Below are 12,386 nucleotides of genomic sequence, written 5' to 3' on the forward strand. Positions count from 1 at the left end.
TATGGGGTCTGCGATGATTCCTTCTGCCTGTTACATACTTTTCACAAAACCATTATACCCTGATTTCCCATTTTCAATGGGTTCAGGATATAACAAGTAAGAAAGCTCTAGTCGAGACTACTCGACTACGAGATCCCCTGAACCCTTGGAGTAATAGCTATTTCAATAATTTTTCGCGTCTTTCAGCTTACACAAGAAACACGCACACACACACACACACACACGCACGCACGCACGCACACACAGGCATACATACACACACATACATACACACATACACACACGGAGTTCGAGTTGCGTTTTCACGGAGTGCGGTCGATGTCATCGTGGTCCATCGTAGACAATAGCTTGAACTGTGTTTTCCCCTGTGAAAGTGGAAAGAACTGAAGTCAACGTGTTTGCTGTGGGCGCGGCGTACCCAGCGACCTCAAAAAACTACCAGAGACTTACTGCGCGGCGGTTCGTGGAATTCCCAAGCGGTATAATTCGGTGGTGCAAGAGAGGGGGGCGATAGCGTCAGTGTTTTGGCGTCAGGGCTTCTTTCCTTTCCTTGTCTTTTGTGGGCGCGTAAATTTTGTTACTTTAGGCGTCACACTTGCGCAATAAGAAAAATCAGGTGCATTCACTCTAACAGCTGTTAGTAGTGCTGGAAATTGCATCGGGCAATCAGCTGCTCACTAACGTTGGTGAGTTGCTAAGCCTTAGCAAAGACAGCAACCTAGCTGCTGGAGTGAAGTAGCAGTTATTAAAAGTAGTGCATACTTTCGGGCTCTCGCTTTAGTCAAGTTGGGTTTAAGTTACTGCGGGTTGTAAACTCAGATTTTATTAGTAGCCATTGCCCACTACAGGCTTCACGCCGTTGTAGTCGGAGCAGAAATGGATGCCATGATGGAGGACGAGCTGCAAGCTTTTGCGCGTCGTTCCTCGTTGCAGCGATCGCCGCAGCAACAACAGAGGGTGTTGGCGCAGCCGTCGACTTCTAACCAGGCTCCAGTGGCTGAGTGCCAGGCACCCAAGTCACTAAAAGAAGCGTTAGCTCAAATAGGAGCTACACTAGAGGGTCTGTCTGCCTTATTTGGGGGTCAGCGGCATATAAATGCCTTAATGAGAGAGGAGCTGGCTAGGCTGGTCAGCCTTCACAAGACGGCCGAAGCGTTCTGCAACCGTTCGGTTAAAAACTGTGAGGTGCAGACCACGCCACTCAAAAAAGTAGGCGAAAACGTTAAGGCAGCGAGCATTAGTGCTACAGTAGGTAGCAATACTCCCAAGCGGTCGAGGGAAGTCGCCTCCGAACAGAGGAAAACTCCCTCAAAAAAGCCGAGGCCCAATAGAAGTGCAGCGAACCCAAAAGAACCAATGGCTCTACGGGCTACAGCTGAATCTGAAACTTCAAACCAGGCCGCCCGACAGACAAACCAGAGCAGCTGGACAGTCGTCAAAGGGCGAAAGCCTATGCAAAAACGTCCCAGGACTGACGCGATTGCGATTTCAGGCGTAGGGGGTTGCAGCTACGCGGACATGCTTCGTGTAGTTAAAAACGACCCAAATTTGAAGCATCTGAGCAGCGACGCTCAAGGCATTAGGAAGACAGCTAAGGGGGACCTTTTACTGCAACTGAGTAGGAAGCCGGAGCATAGCGCTGAGGCTCTGCACGAAGCTGTAGGCAAGGCCTTGGGAGACCGAGCGGTAGTTAAAACACTTACCGAATCGGCGCAAGTTGAGATTCGCGATCTAGATGAGTTAGCGACCAAAGAGGAGATCTTGGAGGCAATTAGGGTGGAGTTGAAGGATAGCTCACTCCCCATTGAGGCTATCAAATCGCTTCGGCCAGCTTTTGGTGGACAGCAAAGAGCTACGGTTGCTCTTCCAATTGGGAAAGCTAAAACTCTGCTCGAGCTGTCCAAAATTAGAATAGGATGGGTAGTTTTCCGTATCCGAGCCGTGGAGCAGCCTAAACGCTGTTTCAAGTGCCTCGATTACGGTCATATGGCAGCAAACTGCGGCAGCGACTGTGACTTAAAGGGCGCCTGTTTCAGGTGTGGAGAAATGGGTCACAGTGCCAAAGCATGCACCAAGCCACCAAAATGTAGCCTCTGCATCCGGAAAGGTGAAAAGCAGACGGACCATTCAGCAGGCAGCTTCAAGTGCCCATCTTACCGTGAAGCTGCTCGTAAAATGAAATGTTAAGGTTTTTGCAGCTTAACTTAAATCATTGTGCTGCTGCCCAAGATCTTCTAGAGCAGACCATTAGGGAAAAATGTATAGATGTAGCTTTTCTCAGTGAGCCTCACCACTGTAGAACCAGCTGCCCTAGGACATGGTCAACAGACGTTAATGGCAAAGCTGCGTTGTGGGTATGCGGCAACTCAACGAACGTACTTTCGAATGTTAAGTCATTCAATGGGTTCGTACGTGGCCGATATGGTAGCTTGTGGCTTTACAGTTGCTATCTGGCCCCCAGCATGCAGCTCAGTGAATTCACGACGGTGCTCGACGAGCTTGCCGAGGATGCTAGGGGTCGGAAGGCCATTATAGCTGGAGATTTTAACTCCTGGGCGCTAGAATGGGGTAGCCCAACAACAAATGCCAGAGGTCGTATCCTACTGGAGATCTTCGCGACACTAGATGTTGCACTGCTCAACACTGGCCATGAGTACACCTTCAGTAGGGCGGGATACGGGTCTGTTATCGACATTACTTTTGTCACTTCATCCCTCTTTCGGGGAGCAACATGGAGCCATTGCGATAGCTATACAGGCAGCGATCATACGGCACTTCTGTTCACAATAGGTGAGCCACCTGCCAGGGCGTCAACATTGTGGAGGGAGTCGTATCGGCTAGATACTTTTGATCCCGCGGTCTTTTCAGAGGCCATTCAGTCTCTGGGTACAATTGGTAATGCTGAGGCCAGAGCATGCCAAATGGTAGCCCAAATACAGAGTGCCTGCAATAGCAGCATGTTACGCCGCAAGCAGTTCACGCGACAACATGAGCCTACGTATTGGTGGAATACGCAAATAGGTGACATTCGTCGCAAATGCATCCAGGCGAGAAGAAGCTACCAACGGGCTCGCGGTAGTCCAACGTTTCTTGAGAAACAGTTAGCTTACCAGGCAGCTAGAAGACAGCTGAAGAAGGCCATTCGGGCAAGCAAAAGAGAATGTTTTTTACAGTTGTGCGACTCAGCCGAATATGACCCTTGGGGCAGGGCATATAAGATAGTAGTTAAAAGACTATACGCAGGTAGACAGGTGCAGCCTACGGATCGTCTGGAGCTTAAATCGATTGTGGAAACACTCTTTCCAGAAAGTTTAAGCTCCATTCACGCCCCTGAGTCCGAGTCTGCTGATCAGGGCTCAACGAGCACTGAAACTGCTGAAATTGTTTTAGTTACAGAGGAAGAAATATCAGTAGTTCTCCGAGGTCTTAGAACCAACACAGCTCCGGGGCCGGACGGGATCCCAAATCGTGCGCTAAAGCTAGCCCTCGCCTTGCACCCAAGTACGTTCGCCGAATTATTTAACGAATGCCTGATCCAAGAGACGTTCCCGGCAAAATGGAAAGCCCAGAATCTGGTATTGCTACCCAAGGCTGGCAAACCACCAGATGAGCCATCTTCGTACAGACCGATCTGTCTCTTAGACACCATGGGAAAGGTGTTTGAGAAACTGATCTGCTCTAGGCTGGAGACTGCGATTGCAAGCGCCGGAGGCCTGTCACCAAACCAATTTGGATTCCGGAAGGCCCGGTCAACAACGGACGCGCTTAACAAAGTTGTTGGTCTGGCCACTTCCGCTATTCAAGGCACCAGATGGAGGCACGGGACGAAGGAATACTGTATCATCGCGACCCTGGATGTAAGGAATGCATTCAACACAGCTAGTTGGGATATGATACTGAATGCGCTGTCACAATATAATATCCCTAAATATCTAAGAGAGATAATAAAGAGCTACTTCAGAGGAAGATCACTGGTATACAACACGAGTGAGGGTCCCCAAACTCATACAGTGTCAGCTGGAGTACCCCAAGGCTCAGTGCTGGGGCCTCTCCTATGGAACATCATGTACGACGGCGTACTGCGCTTGGAACTACCAGCAGGCGCGCACACCATTGGCTTTGCTGATGATGTAGCTGTCGTAGCCATAGGAAAGGAGCTCAAAGATACAGAGGATATGTGCAGCGAAAGTATCAATCGCATACGAAGCTGGTTGACAGGAGCTGGGCTCGAGCTAGCGGCACACAAGACCGAAGTGGTACTAGTCAGCAGTCGCAAAAGAGTGGAAACTGCCAATATAAAGATCGGCAGCGTCACCATTGCGTCAAAGAGGGCGATAAGATATCTTGGTGTCATGATAGACACAAGATTAACTTTCCGCGAGCACTTAGAATATGTGCATAAAAAGGCAGCTGATTCTTGTAGAGCTCTCTCGAGAATCATGCTTAACACGCGGGGACCTAAACAGCAACGACGTCTCCTCCTAATGAGCGTCATTAGGTCTGTCATCCTCTATGCTGCGCCAATATGGGCAAGAGCGATGGCAACGCCGAGCTACAGCCGAGGCATTTGCGCGATCTACAGGCTGAGCGCAATCAGAGTCAGCTGCGCTTTCAGGACTATCTCCGATGACGCGGCGCTCGTCATAGCCGGTATGGTGCCACTGGAGTATTTGGTCGCCGAAGCCGTGGAGCGGAATTCGCACGGGCCTACGCGACTCAACGCTGTCAGGGCGAACAGCATCGCACGATGGCAAAGAAGGTGGAATAGCTCAGCTAAAGGGCGGTGGACGCACAAGCTCATCCCGGAGCTTGAACCATGGGTTAACCGCAAACATGGCGAGGTTAACTTCTACCTTACGCAGATCCTCTCGGGTCATGGATGCTTTCGGAGCTATTTGAAGCGCTTTGGCCACGAGGAATCTGACGAGTGCCCCTGGTGCGAGCGAGGGCATGTGGAAGACGCCAACCACATTCTTTTCGAATGTGGACGGTTCCTGGAGGAGAGGCGTCGTCTGGAAGAGGCAGTGGGCCGCTCCATCAGAGCGGACAACTTAGTCAACGCCATGCTGGAATCGGAGGAAGCTTGGGAACTAACAAGCACCTTCGCGGCCACAGTGATGATGGAGCTCCGCAGAGTCGAGCGACTGAGAAGACGAGCTGTCCCAGGCTAAGGTAGCGCATAGTGCTTGCGAAGCAATGCTTTACGGCCGTCCCGCAAGCACCGCGCGCTATCCTAGCCACCACACAACTTGCAATTTTTTATTTTGTCAATAAATGAATATAAAAAAAAACACATACACACACACACACACACATACACAAACAATTACATACATATACACACACAAGCATAAACACGCATGGGCGGCAGTGAGCGCTTACTATGAGAACTTAATTGCTTAATAACTTTTTTGTGGACGTACGATCTTCATGAAACTTTCAGATTATGATTATGACATGGATATGCATGTAATTGCCAAAGCACAAGTCTCTAGTATTTGAAATACGCTTTTTACAAAAAGCGTATGACAAATAGTCATATACTCACCCTTGATGGCGGATTAGGTAAAATAACTAACTCCTCGACCAGGATAATTCATTTGATAGACGTATTACAACTAAAACAGGCTTTGGACAAACTTGCAAATCACATAGACACAGAATTAAAGTCGTCCGATTTACATCATGCTCTACATTTCGAAGTAGAACAGTCAAAATCAATATTTCACTCTTTATTATACGCAAATAATACCAGTCACACAAGATCCATAAATGCTTTAGGCACAGCCTGGAAATTTGAGGCCGGCTCTCCTGACCACGATGATTTAGTCGCTATGGAAGATAACCTAAATAAACTCATTCAGAATACTAACCAACAAACCATCATAAACACACAATTTCAACAACGAATAAATAATCTCACTCAAATTAACAATATTTTAACCAACGCCATCCAAAAACATTCGTACCCTACTAATAATTTAGATACTAACATAAAAATACAAATAATACCATAATCTTATATGTTGTCAAAATTCCTAATCTAGAAAATATAAATTATGAGAGTATAATTATTAGACCTATAATTAAAGACAATACAATTGTAAACTTACAATTCAAAGAAATTTTCAAATATAAAAACACAATGTTAGGATTAGGAAACAGCTGTAAAACTTAGAGCAACATAAAAATTTGCAATCAAAAAGATTTAAGAGAAAACGATTGTATACCCAAATTAATGTTAGGAAAAGATCCAAAATGCGACTACAGCAACGCAGACCACATCGAAAGCTTAGAAGAAATCCAAGAAGACATCATACTACTTAAACACTTCCAAGGCAGAAGAAAGTGGGAGGACACTGATCAAATTGTCCAAGGCACTTTACTTATAAAATACCACAACTGCTCTATCACGATCGTTGACCGAATATTCTCCAATACAGAAGAAACACAAATCAACCCCAAAACCCCAATTATACAAATATCGGTATCCGAGGCCAAACGCTTGCGGGTCCTCAGTCTAAAAACATTAGATAATCTTCAAATAAATAACACCAAGCACTTAAATCTGTTACAGACCCACTCCGCTACCAACAGCATTGGTTTATTAGCATTGCTTGTAGGTTTTGCCATAACAATAGTGTTAGTCTCAAAAAGGCGAGCTAACAAAAAAGAAGTAATCCTACAAATCGCTTCCGAAATTCCAAACACCGTCAATCACCCAATCACCAACACTTCCGAACATCTTTCAAATCTTCAAATCACCAACATCCCGTTTTTCTGACACTTGAGGACAACTGTCAAATTGAGGGTGGAAGAGTTAACGTAAGTAAAGTCAAAAGCAGTTCAACGCCCTGCAACACGCACTGCGCCAAAAATGCTGACCTATGGTCTGCATTGCATCCGCTCCAAGCAGCAAAAGAATTCTTAAGAATTATGGTTACGAGAGCAACACGCGCAACAGCTGGTGCAACCGCTGGCGCATCCGCTGTAGTCGTAGTTAGAATGGTGTGAACGATTTTGGATTCGAATTGAGGGGCGCGCTAATATTTAAGTACCTAATTTTATGTCAATGATCGTGGGTTTGCCTATCAGAATGAATGTTTTTAAAAAATGTAGTACCCAAACAATTTTTCTCATTTGTAAACTCGAAGCGTAAATCTTCTGGTTTGCCGTTCTGTCTATTGTCTATTGTCTATTGTATATATATGTGTATATACAAAGATATTAATTGCATTTTCAATCCTACAGATAATTTGCACACACAAAGAAAACGTTCCACCGAGACATCCACATAAAAGCACATTATACTATAAGTTATCAAATAAGCCTATATTACTACTAATACATATAATCGAGAAAACATTTTAAAAATTAGTATTAAGTAACCATATCTGTACATTATACATATAATCACACATAATCATACCCTCTAAAATTCATGTCGACTATCGGCAAAGTAAAGAAATTAATACCAAATTCTAGAAGCAGAGCAAAAATTAGTACTAGCTTAACAGACATTAGGGAAATTCAAACAGTAGCCAGGACAGAAGACGTTACACCCATGACTTCTAACTCTAGCTCACCCCCACCTAATCAAGGGATGGCTAACCAAGCCGATATGCTGAACACCTTAAAAATCCCGGACGCTATCCGTTTTATACCACCATACGATGGAAACCCCAAAACACTTAGCGAGTTTATTACCAACGTAGAGGAAGTTCTTTTACTAATTAGAGGTACCGACCAAACACCTTATGGACAAATACTCCTTAGGGCAATTAGAAATAAAATCGAAGGAAAAGCCAATGAAGCAATCATTGAAGAAGGGGCTAGCCTTAACTGGGATGAGATCAAAGAGGCACTTTTGCTGCATTGCACAGACAAAAGAGATGAAGCCACCCTTATGTTCGAACTACATAACCTCTTACAAAACCCACTTCCAATCCAAAAACTTTATGACAAGGTTTGCGAGATTAGACTCGCACTATTTAGACTAACCGACACAAAAAAAATAGACCCGAGCCTGATTAAGACCAAGAAAAACTCTTCACAGACGTTTGTCTGAACTCATTCCTATCAGGAATCAAGGGTCCCTTAGGTACAGCAGTCAGAGCAATGAAACCCACAAACTTACGAGAAGCTCTAGAATGGGCGTTAAAAGAGCGCGAAATTTATTTCACCCAAAACGCACAAAAGGGACAAAATCAAAACCGTAGAATCGAAGATTCGAAACCTAGCACTTCTAGACAAGGGAATTACCAGGAGATACAATTTACAGAAAAGAAAATAGACGAAATAAATTAACCGCTAGATTTTCTAAACATAAGATATTAGCAGATCAGGGCATAACCCTTCTAACATCAAAAAATCAAAAATTACATAAGTCTAAAGTTAAGAAAAATATAAAAAGAATATAACGATTCAAATTACATTACAGATTACATTACATTTACGCACAAGAATTTAACGTGCTACAATTTTCGGAAGATAATAAAATCACCCTAATAAACTTAGAAAATGCGAAACTCATTACGACTCATAAATACTTAATTCATCAAATCAATCTGCAAGACTCATTAAATAACATTAAGAAATTCGAAACATCTCTAGATGAACTCACTAAATCACACCTTTCAAACGAAATTGTTAATTCTATTAGAACCAAACTAAACCAAGTAAAAGCAAAAATTTTTTCTCTAATACCTAAAAATAGAAGCAAGAGAGGTCTAATAAATGGTCTTGGCAGTGTTATAAAAGTAGTCACAGGCAACATGGATGCCGACGATGAAAAACGAATAAATACAAAATTTAATGAATTGTCAAACAACGAAAATAGCATTATAAATAACATTAACAAACAAATTATTGTCAACAAAGAAATAGAAAATAGATTTAAGAATATATCCGATCATATCAATAAAGAACAAGACATAATTAATAATTTCATAAGAAATTATAGAAATAACATATTCAAAACAATAAATGATGAAAATAATGAAATCCATATACTCCAGTTTACAGAAAGAATGAACGTAAATATAGATATTCTGTATAATCATATTAATAATATTGTAGAAAGTGTTCTGTTAACGAAACTAAACATAATACCTAAATTTATTTTGAACGAAAAAGAGATGGAAATAATTTATAATATTATGAACGAACAACAAATGGAAATCAACACAGACGAACATATATATAGATTGTTAAACCTAGAAACCGAAATTAAGAACACAATTGTAAACTTTAGGATTAAGATACCAATTTTCGAAAAACATAATTACACACTATTACATATTATTCCACTAGCCGTAAATAATTCTAAGTTATTAATTGTACCAAATTTCGCTATCCTAAGCCAAGCCGGCAAACCAAAATATTTTAACGACAAATGTACAAAGATACACAAATTATTCATCTGCGAAGATCCTCCAATGACAAGCAACCTACCGGACCAACAATGCTTAGAAGGCATACTACACAATCAAACCTCTATATGCAACGTCAGGGATATGGGCAACACGGAGGTCATCCAAGAAGTAGAACCAAATCATATACTAATACTCAACACGAGAAACACCACTATAACCCCGTCATGCGAGAAGTCAAGAAGTATCACGGGATCAGCCATGATCACATTCACGAATTGCTCTGTCAACATCAATGGCTTAACATATGACAACACGGAAACCACGTACAAAGAAGACATCACTATATCAACACCGACTTTACAAAACATCAAAATTAACAACACAATAGAAGAAATAAGTCTTCAAAAACTTCACTTCCGAGCTCTAACAACACAGGAACAGATAGTCAACATCAGAGATGCAAATTTCAATAATTTAACAATAATATACATCCTACTGACTACACTTATAATTATCACAGCTGCCTGTTGGACCTGTAAGCCGAAGAATACAGTGTTCATCCCAAACGAAATACCTCCACGGGAAATGCCTATCTTACCTTCGTTCTGGCCATCGCTTCACACTAGGGGGGGGGGAGTTACCATCTCCGCTCCCCTCGAGTTGATACCCCAGAAGCCGCCTCGCCTTTCAGCTGAGTCGACAACTGGCTATCGTGTGGGCGATGTCGGCCAGCATTTCCGCTCTCAATAGAAGTCAACAACTTTACATTGTGGCTACAATGTGAAGACTTCTATAAACAACAAATTGCAACATCAAATTTCGATGCGTCGGCATTCTGCCGACGACAAGCTGGCTTAGGGTAGAGTTATAAGATCTTTATTCTGTACAGTTCAGTGCAGTCCAGATTTGTAAATGACAGAGAACAGTTTATTTCGTAAATAAATCAAGAATCTTTAAAATTCAACAACCCTGTTTGTTTAAACAAAGTACTAATCATCAAATTGTCGGAGGATACACCATTCCCGAAGGAAACACACCACCCTTTCTCCTCCTCATCACCAGCAGCAACTGGTAACTCGCGTGCTATACAAGGACCTAGTAAAAAAAATTTAAGTCTCTAGCTCTTATATCTTCTGAGACCGACTGGTTGAAGCATACGGACAGACGGACAGTCGGACAGAGCTAAATCGACTCAGATCGTCGCCCTGATTAAGAATATATATACTTTATGGGGTCTGCCACGTCTCCTTCTACCTACATTTAACAAAACCATTATACCCTGATTTCCCATTGTATTCAGGGTATAAAAATTTGTTGCAAAATGTGGCGAAATTATGCCCGAGCATGTAAATACATAAATTGGAAAACCACCGTTAGCATTTTCGTTTTCTGTCTGCAGCTAAATTTCTAGGAAAGTACGGTGTACGAAGACTTTATTGGAGCCAAAAACATGTCTTTTTATGAACTTTTAATTAAAACTACTAAACTAAGCAAGACATAGACCTACATCTTTTTATAAAATAAGATTAATATATAAGATGATAAAAGTGTATCAAAACTTTGGTAAGATTCTTACTTACTCGATATGCGCGTGGTATACACGGACCTAGGAAAAACAAGTAAGAAAGCTGTAGTCGAAACTGCCCGACTACGAGATCCCCTGAACCCTTCGGGCAACTGATATTTCACTAATTATTCGCATATGCACACTTACACGCACATACACAGACATACGTACGCACGCATAAACACGCATTGGCTGCAGTGTTGGCCTACAATAGGAACTTGATTGCTTAATAACTTTTCTTCTGGACGGGCTATCTTCATGAAACTTTCAGATTATGAATATAACATAGATATGCATGTATTTGCCAAAGCACAAGTCCCTAGTATTTGAAATACGCCTATTACAAATGTGACGGTGAGGGGGTGAATTAGAGGTGGGGGATAAATTTTGATAAAAACCGAAATTGTATAAAATGCATATAAGTATACATAAATAATACATAAATATACATAAATTTGGAGACTCTAGCTTTAAAGATGTAGGTGATATCAATTTATTACTGGTTTTCGATAATGCTTTTAATCGATAACAAAATAACGGGGCAAGTTATCGATATTTAAAACAAAAGTCGATATGCGCGTGCTATACACGGACCTAGGAAAAAAATTTCAAGTCTCTAACTCTTATATCTTCTGAGATCGACGCGTTCAAACATACGGACAGACGGACGGACGGTCAGTGCTAATTCGACTCAGCTCGTCGCCCTGATCAAGAATATATATATATTTTATGGGGTCTGCCACGGCTTCTTCTGCCCGTTACATACTTTTAACAAAACCATTATACCCTGATTTCCCATTTTCATCTGACCATCACCGGAGAGTCTGGTGAATTTGGAGTCATCGGAATCATCGGACTATATATTTAAAATTTGGAGACTCTAGCCTTAAAGATGAAGGAGAAATAATTTTATAATTGATTAGTAAGTTATCGATTTTTTGATATAAACTCGATATGCGCATTGTATATACGGACATTTATCTTCTGAGATCTTTATTATTCTGAGATCCAATATACCCTTATTTCCCATTTTCAATGGGTTCAGGGCAAAAAAATGGAAAAGCTTCAGGTCAACTCTTTAACTAACAGAGTAGCACTAGTACAACGACAAATAAATTCAAGACATAAGAGGACCAACCTGATAAGGTTATAAGAACTGTAGAAATTGCTGACTGATGGCTGATGCATTTTTCCAGGGTATAAACAGTCGCCGTATCTTGTTATATCTCATCATACCTTGTATTTTTTAAAGCTATCCGGTCTGTCGAATAAAATACTCCTATCAGGTTGGTGGCATTAATGAAAAAAATTTTCTGTGCTTATTAAGATTATCTCCAAGTTGACTCTAGTTTTGTAAACTCTAACTTTAAATAAATTAAAAAATACTTGTAAGCAACACAACAAAACTTAATTTTTGATTTATGTTTATATTTGCTTAAATTACA

Source organism: Drosophila mojavensis, unplaced genomic scaffold (assembly GCF_018153725.1).
Source record: "Drosophila mojavensis isolate 15081-1352.22 unplaced genomic scaffold, ASM1815372v1 contig_74, whole genome shotgun sequence".
NCBI classification, from domain to species: domain Eukaryota; kingdom Metazoa; phylum Arthropoda; class Insecta; order Diptera; family Drosophilidae; genus Drosophila; species Drosophila mojavensis.